Consider the following 16,476-nt stretch of genomic DNA (forward strand, 5'->3'; position numbering starts at 1 on the left):
CATAACAGAAGGAGAGCAGAAGGGTGACAAGAGCAAGGAGAAGGACAGGCAACCAGATAAAAACCATAATCCACTTTCTTCTGCACACCTTTCATAAATAATCACAGAAATGAACCACAAATCTAGAAAGATAAGTTTCCTTTCTAGAACTGGTAACTACTGACTTCCCCTTTGAACATCAGATCCTAAAATCCTCTGTGCATTGGCCAGGTTGTAGCTCAGGTAGCAATGCTATGGATATGAAATTCTAGTCAGCTAGTCTGACCACTTTCACTTTCTGATCTGTGGAGTTCATTTCTTGTCTCCTTTCAAGTAGACTAACCCACACAGTTTACAGATGGAGAAACCAGTATCAGAGAAGGAACATTTCTTATCCAGTATCACATACTAAAAGTTAATGGACAAACCAAGATCAGACTCCATGTCACCTGACACTTGTTTTTCCCATTGTACCAGCCTTTGTGTTTCTGCACATTTATGACCTGAAAGACTAGCTATCCCTTAATCTCACCTTCATCCCTTCTTTTGTCTCTCTGGGTCACCTATTGAGATGACTTATTTAGGTCAGTTTTACTATATTACTGTTTAGTCACCTCTGAGTTCCAGTCAACTAATTGTTGTCTTATCCTCAGCTGTCATTAATTAAAGTCTGATACCAAATATACACTCCCACTAATTATGCAGTATTCTTTTCACTGCTCCTCAACATGAACTAGTCTTGACTCATGGCAAAATTTCAGGCATCATCTTGGCTAACTCCTACTTATCTCTTAGATATTCATTTGGATCACTTTATTTCAGAAAGTGAAATATATTTTATTTGGTCTGTCTCCCCAGTCTGGGTTAGGAATACCTCCTATAAGCACCCATATTTCCCCCAACAAAACATTCATCACTCTGGATAATAATTGCTGCTCACTTTGTCTCTATTCCCTACTCTACTGTAACTTCTACGAGTACAGATCTTTCTCCTGTTTCCTCAAAACACTATTTCCTGCAGGACCCAAAAATAGCTCAACTTATGGCAAATACTGCACAAATATTTATTGAATGGATGACTGGAACTCTGATTTCATGATTCCTAATTATATACACATTAGCGATCAAATGGCAAAAGATGTGAATACTTTATAGCTGAACATATAATGTAGATATTAAGGATGTATTATATTTAAAAGGCTCATTATATCAGCTATCACTATATTAATAACTTTCTCTGTTTCTGACATGGAGATGCAAAAAAAAAAAAGAGAGAGAGAGAGAGAGAAGAGAAAATCAGCAGTCTATCCACAAAAGTTTCCAAGACTTCAATGTTAGAAGCACCCTGTCATAGCAAATAATATCACCAGACTCAAGCACTGCCTTTGTGACAGTACCCTCACCTCAAAGGCAGGCTGGACTCTCTGTCTCTGGTCTCTTCCTCAGCCTAGTTGGTGTCCATATATTGATTTAGTGCTCACTGTGAGTCAGTCTCTGTTCTAAGTTTTTACATGCATTATCTCATTTAATTCTTGCAATAACCCTAGGAGGAACAGTCTATTTTTATTACCTTTTAACGATGGGAAAACCAAGACACAGAGGTTATATGACTTGCCCAAAATCACAAAATTCAAGTGGTAGAGCTAGGACTCAAACCCAGCTCTTGCTCTTAATCACTATGCCATAAGACTCAGATTCCTACTTTTTCTTCTACAACAACTTTCCACTTACTTACATTGGCCTCCTTCTATTATCCAAACACACAATGGACTTTTTGAACTCCATGCATCTGAAATATGATTCTATTAAAAATTCAAAGGACTCTTACTGATTATTTTATTGAATACCAGATTTAGAACAAAGAACTAAAGTCAAAGCTTGACTGTTTTATTTATCTACTGCTGTGTATGAAACAACCACTCCATAACTTAGCAGTTAGGTCAACAGCAATCTGTTATTTCTCATGATTATGTGGATCAGCTGGGAGGTCCCTATGCTAACTTCAAATGAGCTCACTCATGGGGCTGCACGGAGCTGGAGGGTCTGAGGAGCTAGAAGGTTCTCCATAACCTCACTTACATGTCCAGCTTTGCTGGGGCACCATCTATGTGGCCTCTTATCTTTCATAAGGCTAGACCAGCTTTCTAGAGTATGGTGAACTTAGAAGAGCTGAAAAGAATTTGCAACCCTACTTAATCTAACTCACTTCCTAGCTGGTTGACTTTGGGCAATTTACTTTTTCTCTCTTGAGAGCAATTTCTTTATCTGGTATATTGTAAAAAAAATCCCAATTGTCTCAGGTTCTTATAAATGTTAAATGAGACAATTTATGTCAAGTACCTAACAAACTCCCTGCCATACAACTGTTTATCCAATGCTAGTTTTCCTTGCTCTAAGTCATATGGTCACTTGACATTTCTAGGGCCTGGGATTAATCCTTCCTCCCACTCTCCATAATCTCTCTACAGTGTGCTTAAATCTCATACTTCAAAGTGCAGCTCTAGTCTCATCTTCTTTACAAGAATGTCCAAAATCACTAACCAATTGTCTATATTCAGAAATTCCAACTTTCTGTGTATAAACTAACTGTTCTCTGTCTTTTCAATAAATAAAATCTTTAAAAAAAAAGTTACCTGAAATGATTTATTGTTATGCACAATTTGCAATTTCTGGCTAGTTGCATATAATTCTACCCCTCTTTCCCCAATTTAAGAAAGCATACTGAAATATGAATAAGAATGTCTTTTTTTTTTTGACAGAGACAGAGAGACAATCAGAGAGAGGGACAAATTGGGACAGACAGACAGGAAGGGAGAGAGATGAGAAGCATCAATTCTTCATTGCAGCATCTTAGTTGTTCATTGATTGCTTTCCCATATGTGCCTTGACTAGAGGGCTACAGCAGAGTGAGTGACCCCTTGCTCAAGTCAGCAACCTTGGGCTTCAAGCCAGCGACCATGGGGTCATGTCTATGATCCCACGCTTAAGCCAACAACCCTGTGCTCAAGCTGGTGAGCCCGCATGCAAGCTGGCAACCTCGGGGTTTTGAATCTGGGTTCTCCGCATCCCAGTCCAACACTCTATCTACTGCACCACCACCTGGTCAGGCAACAATGTCTTTAGTCTCTTTATAATCTGCTCTAATTTATTTTAAAAAGGTAAATCATTGGCTTTATTATTAGCAACAAATTATTTGCAATGCTTCACTAATCTAAATCATTCAATTGGCACTACACACATGCTCCTTTATTTTTAAATATTTTAAAGGATATGTCCTGCTTTCCCAACTATATTGCTCACAAAAATTAGGGGATATTTTAAAATGAATATGAAGCGATAAAAAAAAGAAGCATTTGATTTTTTTTTATTAAACAAGAACATCAGAAAAGCAAGCAACAAGTCAAAGAAGGTTGTTCAATTATGCAAATGAGATGCAAAACCAACTTTTATTTCATTGGTGAAAATGCACTATACAAAAGGCTGAAAGTACTGGAGTATCTGCACATTTCCTGATTCCCTAATTTTTCTGAGCAGTGTAGATGAAAAACACTAATAAAACCAAGGACCTTGACATATATAGATATACATGTATAAATATATGCCTATATATTTAACTTATCTTGTAGTTCTACCATAATGCACTAAGCATAATATGAGGGTAATACTTATTTCCAGACTACTTCTTGTGGAGGTTTATGGTGACAATGAGCATGAAGCATCTTGAAACAGTGGAAAAGAAAATTGGATTTAGAAGTACAGGCTCCACATTTATGTAATGGCTCTGGGGTTCTGGGTTAACAAGTTACTTACTTATAAGCTTCTCTGGTACAATGGAAGAAAACACTGGATGGGTGGGGACCCCTGAGTACTCAAAACTCATTATCTTAGGTTAGTGGGTCTCAAACATGGGGGCAATCACTTTTTATCAAAATATACAGACCTGATTCTTCCCTTCCCTTATTCATTGAGGTACTCTAGTATGGGAGGACAAGTGAGATAGAGATGTATTTGGAAAACATTTTCCTGGTGAGAACCACTACATCATTAGACTCTGAGATTATTCAGCAGAGAGAAAGCATCTTTCTCCATATCTCCATGATTATTCTGATTACTAGAGCTATTTTTATTAAACTAAACCCGATTACTGTTTTCTCAAAGTAGAGTTCTCATCTACAGTCTACTTAACAAAACCCATCTTGCCAAGTTCTTAACCATATCATCATTTTCTTCAATGCTTTCCTCCTTAATACCATCAACTCATAAAAATCCCTGCACTAATAAGAATTCAAGTAATGCCTGGAAGACAGCACAATAAATGTTTGCTGACTAACATTATTGACTAATTTCCAGCTGTATAGAGGGCTGCTCTCTGTGATAATTCACACTAATAGTTTGTTATGGTTATACTTATATCTAGCACAGTAGGAGACACCAGAAGGTGTTAAATGAGTCCTTTTTGATGGCTAGAATGACTTGTACACCTTGGTTCTTTTCCAGGGTAGTGGAGAAAACCCTCTAATTTAATCCAATTCTGACTCTTAGTATAATAGCTCAGAGAGAAGTCTCCTATGGAAAGGGAAGATGGTAAACCTTAGGGAGGTTGTTAGCAATTTATCATTTCTAAGTCAGCTGGGAGTGTTTAATATGCTCACTGAAGAGAGCAACATGATCTCCAGGGCATGGCAAGAACAAAGCTACTGCTAATAAAGAACCCTCACATTTGCTTAGCCCTTTATGGGTTACAAAGTGTTTTTATGTCTCTCATCTCACTTGAGCTCCCAGCAAACTTGTCAAGCAGATGTTACTCCTATTAATTTACAGAAGCAGAAACTAAGGCTTAGATGGCTTGTATGACACACCCAAAGTCACACAACTAGGAAATGGCAGAGCTATGACTAGTACCAAGATATTTCTAATTGTATTAATCAAGGGTTTTTTTTTCATGACAAGAAAAAAAAACCTTAACATAGAATAGTTTAAGCAGGAGATAAATTTTTGACTTAGACAGCTGGAAAGTCTGGAAGATTCTGTGATTATCTCCACAATATCTCTTCCCTTTTCTCTTGGTTATCTCCCCTCTTTCTTGTTCATTATAGACTCTCCCCCTTGTTCCCTACCATGGAGCACATGTACTTTCGGGAAAGCTGGACCATCCTGCTTCAAAGAGAAGGGCTCACACTCATATTTACAGTAGTCAGCATAATTCTACCTCCACCCATAGTTATTGGTTCAAGGATGGGCATGTGACACTACACAGACCAATGAGAAGCAAGGAGAAGTGTGCTGAAAGTTTCAGGGAAAGAATTTCCTAAATTTTCTGAAAAAGTGTCTGTCTGAAAGCAACTGGTCTCCCACCAGATGTGAGAAGAATAGATAAATTGCCATTTTACAATTATGCAGAAAACCAGCCTCAGTATTAAGCTGAAACTGTGGATGACAAACAGGGTCTTGGATAACATTGTTAAACTACTAGATCAAGTAATTCTGAAGCATAATCTATCTCTAGACCAGGGGTCCCCAAACTACGGCCAGGCCCGTGGGCCGTATGCGGCCCCCTGAGGCCATTTATCCGGCCCCCGCCACACTTCCAGAAAGAGCACTTCTTTCAATGGTGGTCAGTGAGAGGAGCATAGTTCTCATTGAAATACTGGTCAGTTTGTTGATTTAAATTTACTTGTTCTTTATTTTAAATATTGTATTTGTTCCCGTTTTGTTTTTTTACTTTAAAATAAGATATGTGCAGTGTGCATAGGGATTTGTTCATAGTTTTTTTTATAGTCTGGCCCTCCAACAGTCTGAGGGACAGTGAACTGGCCCCCTGTGTAAAAAGTTTGGGGACCCCTGCTCTAGACTATGCAATTAACTAAACCACCAGTTACCTTAGTGTACTTCATGGCAGATAAAAGAAAACACAATTCAACTTGGTCTAGACTAGACAACGAATGGGCTTCCTGTTAATTGCCTGTTTGTCATGGGGTATAGAACTAAGGTAACTGAAGGAATGAAAGGAAGGGATGCAGAAACAAAAGCTTCGGGGACTGGAATTCATATCTCCATGGCACCAGGACTTTCTTGCTAATGTTGCATTTGCATTCTCTCTCATCCTCCTCTACTGCAGACATGCCTTTTCCACTATGTGGCAAGTGATCACTTGCCACCTCAGTGTATTAGTGAGTGTGCTGACAGGAAAGAGAGGCCTTTCAGATTGAGTAATCTGAAGAGAGTTTGTCAAAGAGGTTATGTATAAAGATATGGGTAAAAAATACCACAAAAGATAATAAAGGCCCCAGGGCTAGAAACAGTCTGGTGGGGAGATGTTACCTCTCTGAAGTCCAAAGGCATGAGGGAAAGTAGCAGTTACTCTGTTGGAATCAGAGACCCAAAGTGCCCTGACAGGGATAAAATGGATTACATTCCAACTTCAATCTCCTCCTTCCTTCAGTTACCTGTTGGTGTTGTTCACTGGTCAACCAGACTAGTAGCAGGAGAAGGAGCCTGTGGATGTACCTCAAACAGGTCAACCTCCTGAGGCACAGAGCGGACTGTAGAAGGATGGAGGGTATATTTAGAGGAGTGTATAGAACACATCCAGTGCACTAAGTGGGCAACCTCTATAGAATGAGAGTGTTTATTTTTCATATCATCTAAATGTCAACAGCAGTAAAAGGATTCTGGTCCTATTAGGTACAGTGGCTCACTTCCTAAACCAACTGTATAAAAATATAAATAATTCCTTACTCTTAACAAATACTTTATAAAGTTGACCTTGGAAGAGTATATTTATTATAAAACATAAATATCACCAGGAATGGGCAGAATACTTAGATCTTATCAGGTTTTCCACTGACCTTTTTTTTTTTTTCATTCAATGAGAGGAGGGGTGGCAGAGAGACAGACTCCCACATGCTCCTCAACCAGGATCTACTCAGAAAGCCCAGTAGGGGGCAATGCTCTGCCTATCTGGGATGTTGCTTCGTTGCTTAGCAACCAAGCTCTTCTTAGCACTTGAGGCAAGGCCATGGAGCCATCCTCAGCACCCGGGGCCAAATCTCTCCAATGGAGACATGTTTGCAGGAGGGGAAGAGACAGAGAGACAGAAACAAGAGAGGGAGGGTTGGAGAAGCAGATGGGCACTTCTCTTGAGTGTCCTGACTGGGAATCAAACCCGGGACTTCCACACGTCTGGCTGACGCTCTACCACTGAGCCAACTGGCCAGGGCTCCTCTGACCTTTTTAATGTACGAAGTTAAATACAAGGCTAGGGCCCTCAAAAAGCATCTCATATCAATGTAGCAGTGTTATAATGGTCAATCTCATTATTATTACTAGATTATAGAATAATTTTTACTACTGTTAAAACAAAGCATTAGTATTACTATTAAATTACAGCTTAATGGTTAGAAGCAGGACCTTTGCTCATAATAGCAAAAACTGAAAACAACCTAAATTTTCTTGTTATGCCCTCACAATGGAATATTATTAATCAGGAATGAAAATTAAATGATGAAAAACTTTAGTAACATAGAAAATCCCAGAAGATAACATAGATTATTTAAATCTTTTTTATAAAAATAAAAAATAAGTAAAACAAACAGTGCACAAAGAAAAAAAACCCCAAAGTAATAATAAAAACAAAATTCAAGATGGGGGGTGTCTTTGAGAGGGGAGCCAAGGGGCTGGAATAGGAATGAAGACCATAGGAAGACATAAATTATTTGTTCTTAGCTTAGGTGGTAAGTCCACAGGTGTTATTTTTATTAGTACAGATAAATAAAAATAAATATTTGAATAACAGGGCTCTGTTATAGCGATGATAGCATATCATAAACTATGGATTATACAATATTTAACTCAATACTCTCTGCTTAGAAACAAGAACATTCTTCACCAAGAATAATGTTCATAACAGCTTTATTATAATGAAAAAAACCTGAAAATCCCTCCAATGTCCAACCCAAATAACATCAACTGAAGTTGTTGAATGGTTAAACAAAAACTAGCACATCCATATAGTGGAAGACTACCCAGAAAGAAGAAGGAACAAACTAGTGATAAACACAATAACCTAGATGGATATCAAGGGCATTATGCTTAGTGAAAAAAACTAATTTCAAAAGGCTATTTGCTGCATGACTCCGTTTAAAAATATTCTTAAAATAATGAAACTATAGACGTAGAGAACAAATTAGTGGTTGCCAGGAGCATGACAGGATGGGGTGAACATATAAAGGAGTGATACTAGGGAGTTCTTTTGTGTTAATGGAGCAGTTCTGCACCTTGAATGTGATGGTGGTTCACAAATATACACATGGGATAAAATTGCATAGGCCTATGCACTTGTGCACACACATACACACACAAACATATACATACATGCCCCCACCCAAAATATAGCATATTATACAGTTACAGTGTTCTAAGCATGTTAGTAAAGATACCTAAATGAACAAAAAGATCAGTGCAATGGAAAAAAAGACCAGTATGGATCCAAATATATATGGAAATTAAGTAATAAGATGGCATTTCAAATAAGTGACAAAGAAAGATGGATTATTTAATTAAAATTTTTCTAAATAGATCAAAGATATATATATATGCATGTCAAAAAAATTAAAGTGCTAGGAGAAAGCATGGGATAATTTTTCTTAAATAATCAAGTAGAAATTCAGAAAACATGCAATATTTACATAGAAGACTACATAAAATTTCAAATAATGCACATTAAGTAATACAGTAAAGAAAGTCAAAAGATAAATGACAAACTGGAGAAAACATGTGCAAGATATATGAGGGAAAAAAATGTTTTCCTTAATATAAAAGAGTTTTTACAAATCAATGAGACAACCAATATAAAAATTGGAAAAGACACAAAAAGAAGTTAATAACAAACTTTAAAAATCGCTGCAAAATAGCTAATATTATGTACAACCTCACAATTTTAAAGATATAAATTAAAATAAAATTTTTTTTAAAGTTTGACAATGAATTGTATTGGCCAAGGTTTAGAGAGAAAAAAAAAATGAACTAATTGACATGTTAGGTCAGAGACACTATATCTTACAGATAACTATCAGTTCATTCATACATTTATTCATTCAAAAACTAACCCTACTTAGCATCTGCCTGTGTCAGGAATTACTGGTGCTGCATATACAGCAATAAATAAAATAGATAAAAGCCCCTGCCCTTCTGTAGCTCACATCCATTTGGGTAAGGAAGAGGGAGGCATGCTGGAAGCAAGCTTTGGATATAAACAGACAAATAAGATGAGAGGGACAAGAATATTTCCATCTTGACATACAAATCTTCTCCATCTCAAATGTCTGGCAATATTCTACCCATCTACTCCAGGATGCATCTCTAGCAAATCCTACCTCCTCCTTGACTACTTCCCTCCCACCTCACATTGTAAACCATATATTTTTTTAATTTAAAAAAGTAAATAATGTAATGCTATTTTTTACATTTATGCAACATGTATAATTGTGCCTTAGACATATCAGATGTTTGCTAAATGAATAAATAAGTCATTGTCAAAGGCAGCATGTGGAATATGTAAGCAGTAGAGCTTTATTTTTATTTTTTTATTTAATTGATTATGTTTACATGGATTCTAGGGTCACCCTGAATGCCTCCCCCCTCCCTCCTATTCCCCTGAACATCTCCCTTGTCCCCCTCCCTACAGTACCCTTCCCCCTCCCCTTCAAGTTTATCCCATCCTATCATCCCCTTTCCCTCTGTCCTCTTTTCCTCTGGTCCCTTTGATCCTTCCTCTGTCTCAATTCCATTCTTCAGTTCTCATTATATAGACACTTCTCCAAAGAGGACATAAAGATGGCCAATAGACAAATGAAAAAATATTCAACATCACTAATCATTAGAGAAATGCAAATTAAAACCACAATGAGATACCACCTCACACCAGTCAGAATGGCACTCATTGGCAAAACAACACACGATAGGTGCTGGCGAGGATGTGGAGAAAGGGGGACCCTCCTGCACTACTGGTGGGAATGCAGACCGGTGCAGCCACTGTGGAAAACAGTATGGAGATTCTTCAAAAAATTAGAAATGGAACTGCCCTTTGACCTAGCCATCCCACTTATAGGAATATATCCCAAGGACACCATATCACTGACTGAAAAAAAGAAATGCACTCCCATGTTTATGGCAGCATTGTTCACAATAGCGAAGATCTGGAAGCAGTAGAGCTTTTATGAGAGAAAGCAGATGGCTTGCAGGGACAGAGCAGGAAAACAGATGACCAGGTTGCTACTCCAAGAAACAAAATACACCTCATAGTAGTTGTGCAATAAATATGAATCACCAACACTTTAACAGCCAATATGGAATCATTTTTAATAGTCTTACGTAGCTAAAAGGCATAATGAAATACAGCAAAGGCAGTCCCATATGCACATCCATTTTTGTTTGACTACTTGAAAACAAAGGATATATTAGTAAGGCTATAAACACAATAAAAATATATTTAATTAATAGCTAAATAAAAATATAATAGGGCCAAAGAATTACTTTTTAGGCTTTTCACCACCTTATCTTTAATTAACTAAAATTCTTTTGTAGTAGAATTTCAAAAGAAGAAATATTTCCCCAATGCTATTACTTATAAAGCTGGAACACAAAATTCCCACCTTAGCACGTATTAAAAGCCACTTCTCTTACATATACTTGTATTCAAGCATACAAGAGAGATTGAAGAACATTCAGGAATAAAAACTGAGAAGTGGAAAACAATATAATAAAAAGCCAGGATTATAATGCTCAACTGACATGGTGCTAAGAGCCTGAATGAATATGCTTTTCAAAGGTTATACATCACCAAACTCCCTTTCACCAGCAAGAGGTCAGGGAAATAGAGGAAGTAACACAAAAGGCAGATTCAGAATAAAGATGTGGCATAATTCAAGTCAATGATTCATTAGAAAATACCGTAGTTCCTGAGAGATGATTCATCTGTTTTCAGCAGTAAAATTTTCCAATTCCCATTCTGAGGAATAAATGCATTGCTCTACCCCTACTTGGAACCAATATTGCAAAAAATAAAAATGTATTTAAATTTTTTTAATATTTAATAAAAAAATGAGGGAGTGGTTTTGCATTGTGACGGATAGAACCCAGAATCAATTCTGAAATTGTCCCTGTGGCAGCTGGAGCCTAAGTGGTGGCTGTGCTGGGTTGGAACAGAACAGAACTGACTTCCAAGACGGGCATCCTGTGTGAGGACCAGGCTTTACCAATGTGTACCAAATTAGACCAGGTCCAATTTGGGAACAGTCTTCTTCAAAGTTAGTCACAGCATGCCAGCTGTTAGTTTTTACCCCCAGGGTCTCCATAAAGACAATGCTCCCCAACACCCCTTCGCTGTTCCATGAGTGGAGGACTTGTTAGATTCTGCACTTTGGAGAGTTCCTGCCAAGGCCAACTGTTGCTATGCTGTCCCAAAGCCCCTTCCCTGACAGCACCTCAGCAAGATCGGATCAAGCTGGTTGTGTTTTTCTACTAGACTCCCTGATAATAGGGAGTGGGACTTGGGAAGATTTTTATATTTTTATTGTGTTACTTGCCTGGCTAATGGATGGGGTTGAGCAGGCATTCATAGTCTGGGGTGGACTAGGGCCCAAGATCTGTGGTGGGGGAGCTCAGAGGACACCTTAGCTACACAAAACTTTCCTGCCTCATTGGCCTTTAGGTTCTCCATGTCTTAGTCATGTACTCTACATTTTAATATCACTTAGCATCATCCCTGTCTTCCCTACAAAATAACATCAAATGCTCAACATGGACACCTTCACATAGCTCGTAGCTCCCGTTGTTATCTGACCTGAATCTGCGTTTCTACAACTGTCTTAGCTCTTCCTTCTATTCTCAGTCCAGCAGTGAAAAGTCTTTCCTCCCTCTGAGCTCTCTAGTTGTCATGGTAACAACAGGCAGGAGCAAAGAAAGAATCACAAAATTTGATCTATCCTCAGGTGACTTGCTGAGATCTCTTCATTTCTTTTCATCTTGAATGCATGTAATAAACTACAATCTCTGTGGTTATTTTTAACTGTTTAACCTGATTAGTTAAAGAAGGGAGGGGGGACGGGGACTGGCTCAACCTGTTTTAAAGAAGCTTGCTGCCAGCCAACCTTCAAGGCTACTTGCCTCAGGTTTTTAAAGTCCTCGTGAAAAAAACTTCAAAAGTGACTCAAAGGAATTTACTGAAATTCAACTCAGACAAATAATATCCCATTTCTTGATAATAAAGAATACTTTAAGTAAAAGCAGGTAGTCCATAGAGCTCCATTCTTGCTTACTTTGCCTTGACTGAGATCAAACATAAAAACAATTTCACCAAGTGTTGCATGAGCAAGTATCATAGGGTGCACAGACTGCTCTTGGGACAGCTTTTATCCGAGATATATGAAAAAGTACAGGAGGCCGACTATTACTTCCTCTAATGTAAAAGTTCATGCACTCAGAAATAAGAATTGAGCAACTACTAATCTCTACGTTAACTTGTCTGTCTCCTGAGGTTCCTGTGGGAGATGTATTATGTTTTGATGCCCTCCTCAGGAAATTTTGATGCCACATTGCATTCAAGAGTTTAGGATAGTGTAGCCTCTGTGTCTTGCTCTCTTATTCAGTCTCTCCCTAACCCCTGTCTCCTTGTTATTTATCTGGTCTCTACCTATCTTTAGCAGATACTGTTGGAGCTTCTCCTTGTGCCACTTCTTCCCTTACTCACGCTGGCAGAGCTCCACTTTTGACTAGACTCCACTTTCCTGCCCAAGACTCTACAGCTCCCAGCCCATTCCAGGAGGAAACTATGACTGATGTAAGGTACCATGTGGTCTCATTATCTTTGCTAGGGACTGATTCGGCATGTATCTAATTTGGGCAATTAGATGTAAATAGCAAGCTGCCAAGGATCCCTAGAAAAGTCTCAGGCTAATAAAAAGAGACACATCCTCCCTTTCTGTGCTGGACATTACTGGGTCCAAATGTGATAGCTGGAAATAAAGTAGCCTTTACAACTGTGAAAACAAAGTGCTACACAGGATAGCAGAGTTCTGAGCCACCGAATGAATCAACACTAGTGTGGGCTCAATGCAGAACTTCTAGTTATGGAAAATAGTACATTCCCCTGTGGTTGCAACCAACTGAGTTATGGTTTGTTCTTACCGGCAGCTGAAATATCCTAACAAAATTTATCAAGTTTCTTATGGATAGCTAAGAAATGAACACACACTATCAATTTTCTATCCAATTTGTAATAAAAATTAGTGATAAAATTAATTAACACCAGAATAAAATTGACAATGGCTAAAATTGCGCACAGTAAAACTTGTTTTAAGATAAACAAATCTTCTTCACCAGGATTTATCTAATTTTTTTATTGTAAAAAAGTTCAAGATACTCAAGAGCAGAAACTAGTGTAATGAAGTCCCATGTACCATCATTTAGCTTCAACAATTATCAACCCAAGGTCAATTCTGTTTCCTCTACCCATACTCATGTTTCCTACCTCTAACAGGCGTCCCAAACTACGGCCCCGCGGGCCGCATGTGGCCCCATGAGGCCATTTATCCGGCCCCCCGCCGCACTTCCAGAAGGGGCACCTCTTTCATTGGTGGTCAGTGAGAGAAGCACTGTATGTGGCGGCCCTCCAACAGTCTGAGGGATAGTGAACTGGCCCCCTGTGTAAAAAGTTTGGGGACCCCTGCTCTAGAACATTTTGAAGTAAATCCAAGACCTCATATTATTTCATTAAAAAATACCTCTAAAATTAGCAAATATCTTTTAAGAGGTAAGGACCCAAAATATAACAATAGCATTATCATACCTAAAAATTAATAATAACTCATTATTTTCATTATATATCTTGTCAATGTTCAAATTTCCTGGGATGTTTCATAATTTTGTTTGATGGTTGTTTTGTTCAAATCAGGATCAAGGTACACAGATTGCATTTGATTGATATTTTTCTTAAGTCTCTTTTAATATATAGTTTTCTCTCTCTGTATTTTGTCCTTGTAATTTATGTTTCCCCAAAAAATTACATGAAAATATCTACACCAGATAAAATAGGTTTTGTGGAAATAATGGCCACTTGTGGAGCTAATTAGGTGGTGCTCTGGTAAGGCCTGAAGCCAGCTTCAGAGTGTGTTGGTTCTGGGGCCTCTTAGGAGGAACTCCAGTGCAGGTCAATGTCGAATGTTGCCTGTGACCAATCCAGGGCTATATGTTAGAAGCTACAAAATGATCCATGTTTGGCAGCTGCCTGTGCTGGACCTGAGCATGCGTAGGAGGGGCCAACTTCTAATCAAGGCAGGCTGCCATGAGTAGCAGGCTTGCAAAAGTTCCAAGGCACACTGAGACCCACTGCCACCCACTGGCTGTCCGTATCACTAAAGCAGTACATGAGTTGTATGAGGCATGATCTCAGGGAGTCACCAGGATAGGGAAAGTGCTGTTCACCAGGTTAATACAGATTCAAAGTTGGCCCCAGTGCTGGGTCTGAGGACAGACAGCAAAAGTCTTAGGGTAAACTGAGGCCAGCCACTACCTCCCTGGGGCCTGTTAACCTTTGTGGTGAGATGACATCTCTGGGAGTTATTAGGGTGGAAGTAGTATAATTTACCAGGCTAATGCCATGAGTGAGGAGGGCTCAACTCAGAAAATTGGGTGGCTGATCCTCTTGCTCCCGTCCAAAGCAACACAACTCAGTCTCTCCCTGTATGATTCTACTCTCCTCACCCACCAGCTGCTGTCCCTCTGCTGGAGCCCAGGTAAGTGCCTGCAAACAAAAGTTTGTGTGTTGTCCCTTTAACTAGATGCCTGACTTTCCAACAGTCTTTCATTTAACCCAGGTGGACAGTTTCCTCATTGATTTTTACAGCCAGATATTGTGTGGACTCTTCTTCCCAGCACTGCTGTTCCATGCTGGGGAGTCTGGTATGGGGTCCCCTCACTCCTTAGGGGGGACCTCTGCAGCCAAGAAATCCCTTCAGATTCTCAATTTCTATATGTGGGTGCAGGACTGGCCTGTGTCGCCTCCCTGCCCCTCCTACCCATCTCTGTGTTCCTTCTTCTGTATATCCTTAGTTATAGGACTTTAGTTCTACTAGTCTTCCGGTTATCTGGGTTGGTTGGTCTATAATTTAGTTGTAATTCTGATGTGGTCATGAGAGGAGGTGAGTGCAATTTCCACATATAGCATCATCTTGACCAGAACCCCCATATTAATTGATTTTTAATGTTGAACCAACCTTGAATACCTGGGATAAATCCCATTTGGTCATGGTGTATAATTTTTTTTTAAATATTGTTGGATTCAATTTGCTAATATTTCTTGAAGATTTTTCCACCTAGGTTCATGAAAGATATTAATCTATAGTTTCCTTTTCTTGGGTGGAGAGAAGATGGCAGCGGAGTAGGCGGACGCACAGACGCCCAGCTCTCACCACCAAACTGGAATACAAATCAATTTAGGAAAAATCAGCATGAAAAACCAACTCTGAACTGCAAGAACAGCTCTCAAAAACCAAGGAGCAAAGAAGAAGCCACAATAATACTGGTAGGGAGCGCCTGAACCTCCTCTGCTTATAGTTTCCTTTTCTTGTTATGTCTATTTTTGATAATAGGGAAATGCTGGTCTCATGGGATAAGTTCAGAAGTATTCCCTCTGCTTCTATCTTCTAGAAGATATGGTAGAGAATTGGTATAATTTCTTTCTTAAATATCTGAGAAAATTCAGTAAACCCATCTGGGCCTGGTGCTTTCTGTTTTGGAAGATTTCAATTATTGATTCAATTTCTTGACTAGATATAGGGCCATTTAGATTGGCTATTTCTTTCTGTACATGTTTTGGCAGATTTTCTTTCAAGGAATTGGTCCATTTAATCTAGATTACCAAATGTGTAGGCATAGAATTCTTCACAGTATTCTTTTCATGCTTTTAATGTCCACAGAATCAGTGGTTACAGTCTCTCTTTCATTACTGGTATTAGTAATTTTTCTCTCATTTTTTTCTTTTCCTTAGCTGGCAAGTAGCTTATCAATTCCAGTCATCTTTTCAAATGAACTGCTTTTGGATTTGTTGATTTTTTTTTCTATTGTTTTCTGTTTTCAATTACATTGATTCCTGATCTAATTGTTCTTATTATTTTGGTTCTGATTACATTGAATTTAGTTTGCTCTTCTTTACTAGTTTCCTAAGATGAAATTTTAGATTACTGGTGCTAGATCTTTATTCTTTTCTTATATGTCCATTCAATACTATAGAACTGCTTTCTAAGGATTGCTTTCACTGCACCCCACAAATTTTAATAAGTTGTATTTTCATTTGCTTTTAGTTCAAAATAATTTATTTATTTATTTATTTATTTATTTATTTATTTATTTTTGACAGAGAGTCAGAGAGAAGAACAGATAGGTACAGACAGACAGGAAGGGAGAGAGATGAGAAGCATCAATTCTTTGTTGCAGCATCTT

Source organism: Saccopteryx bilineata, chromosome 1 (genome assembly GCF_036850765.1).
Source record: "Saccopteryx bilineata isolate mSacBil1 chromosome 1, mSacBil1_pri_phased_curated, whole genome shotgun sequence".
Lineage (NCBI taxonomy): Eukaryota > Metazoa > Chordata > Mammalia > Chiroptera > Emballonuridae > Saccopteryx > Saccopteryx bilineata.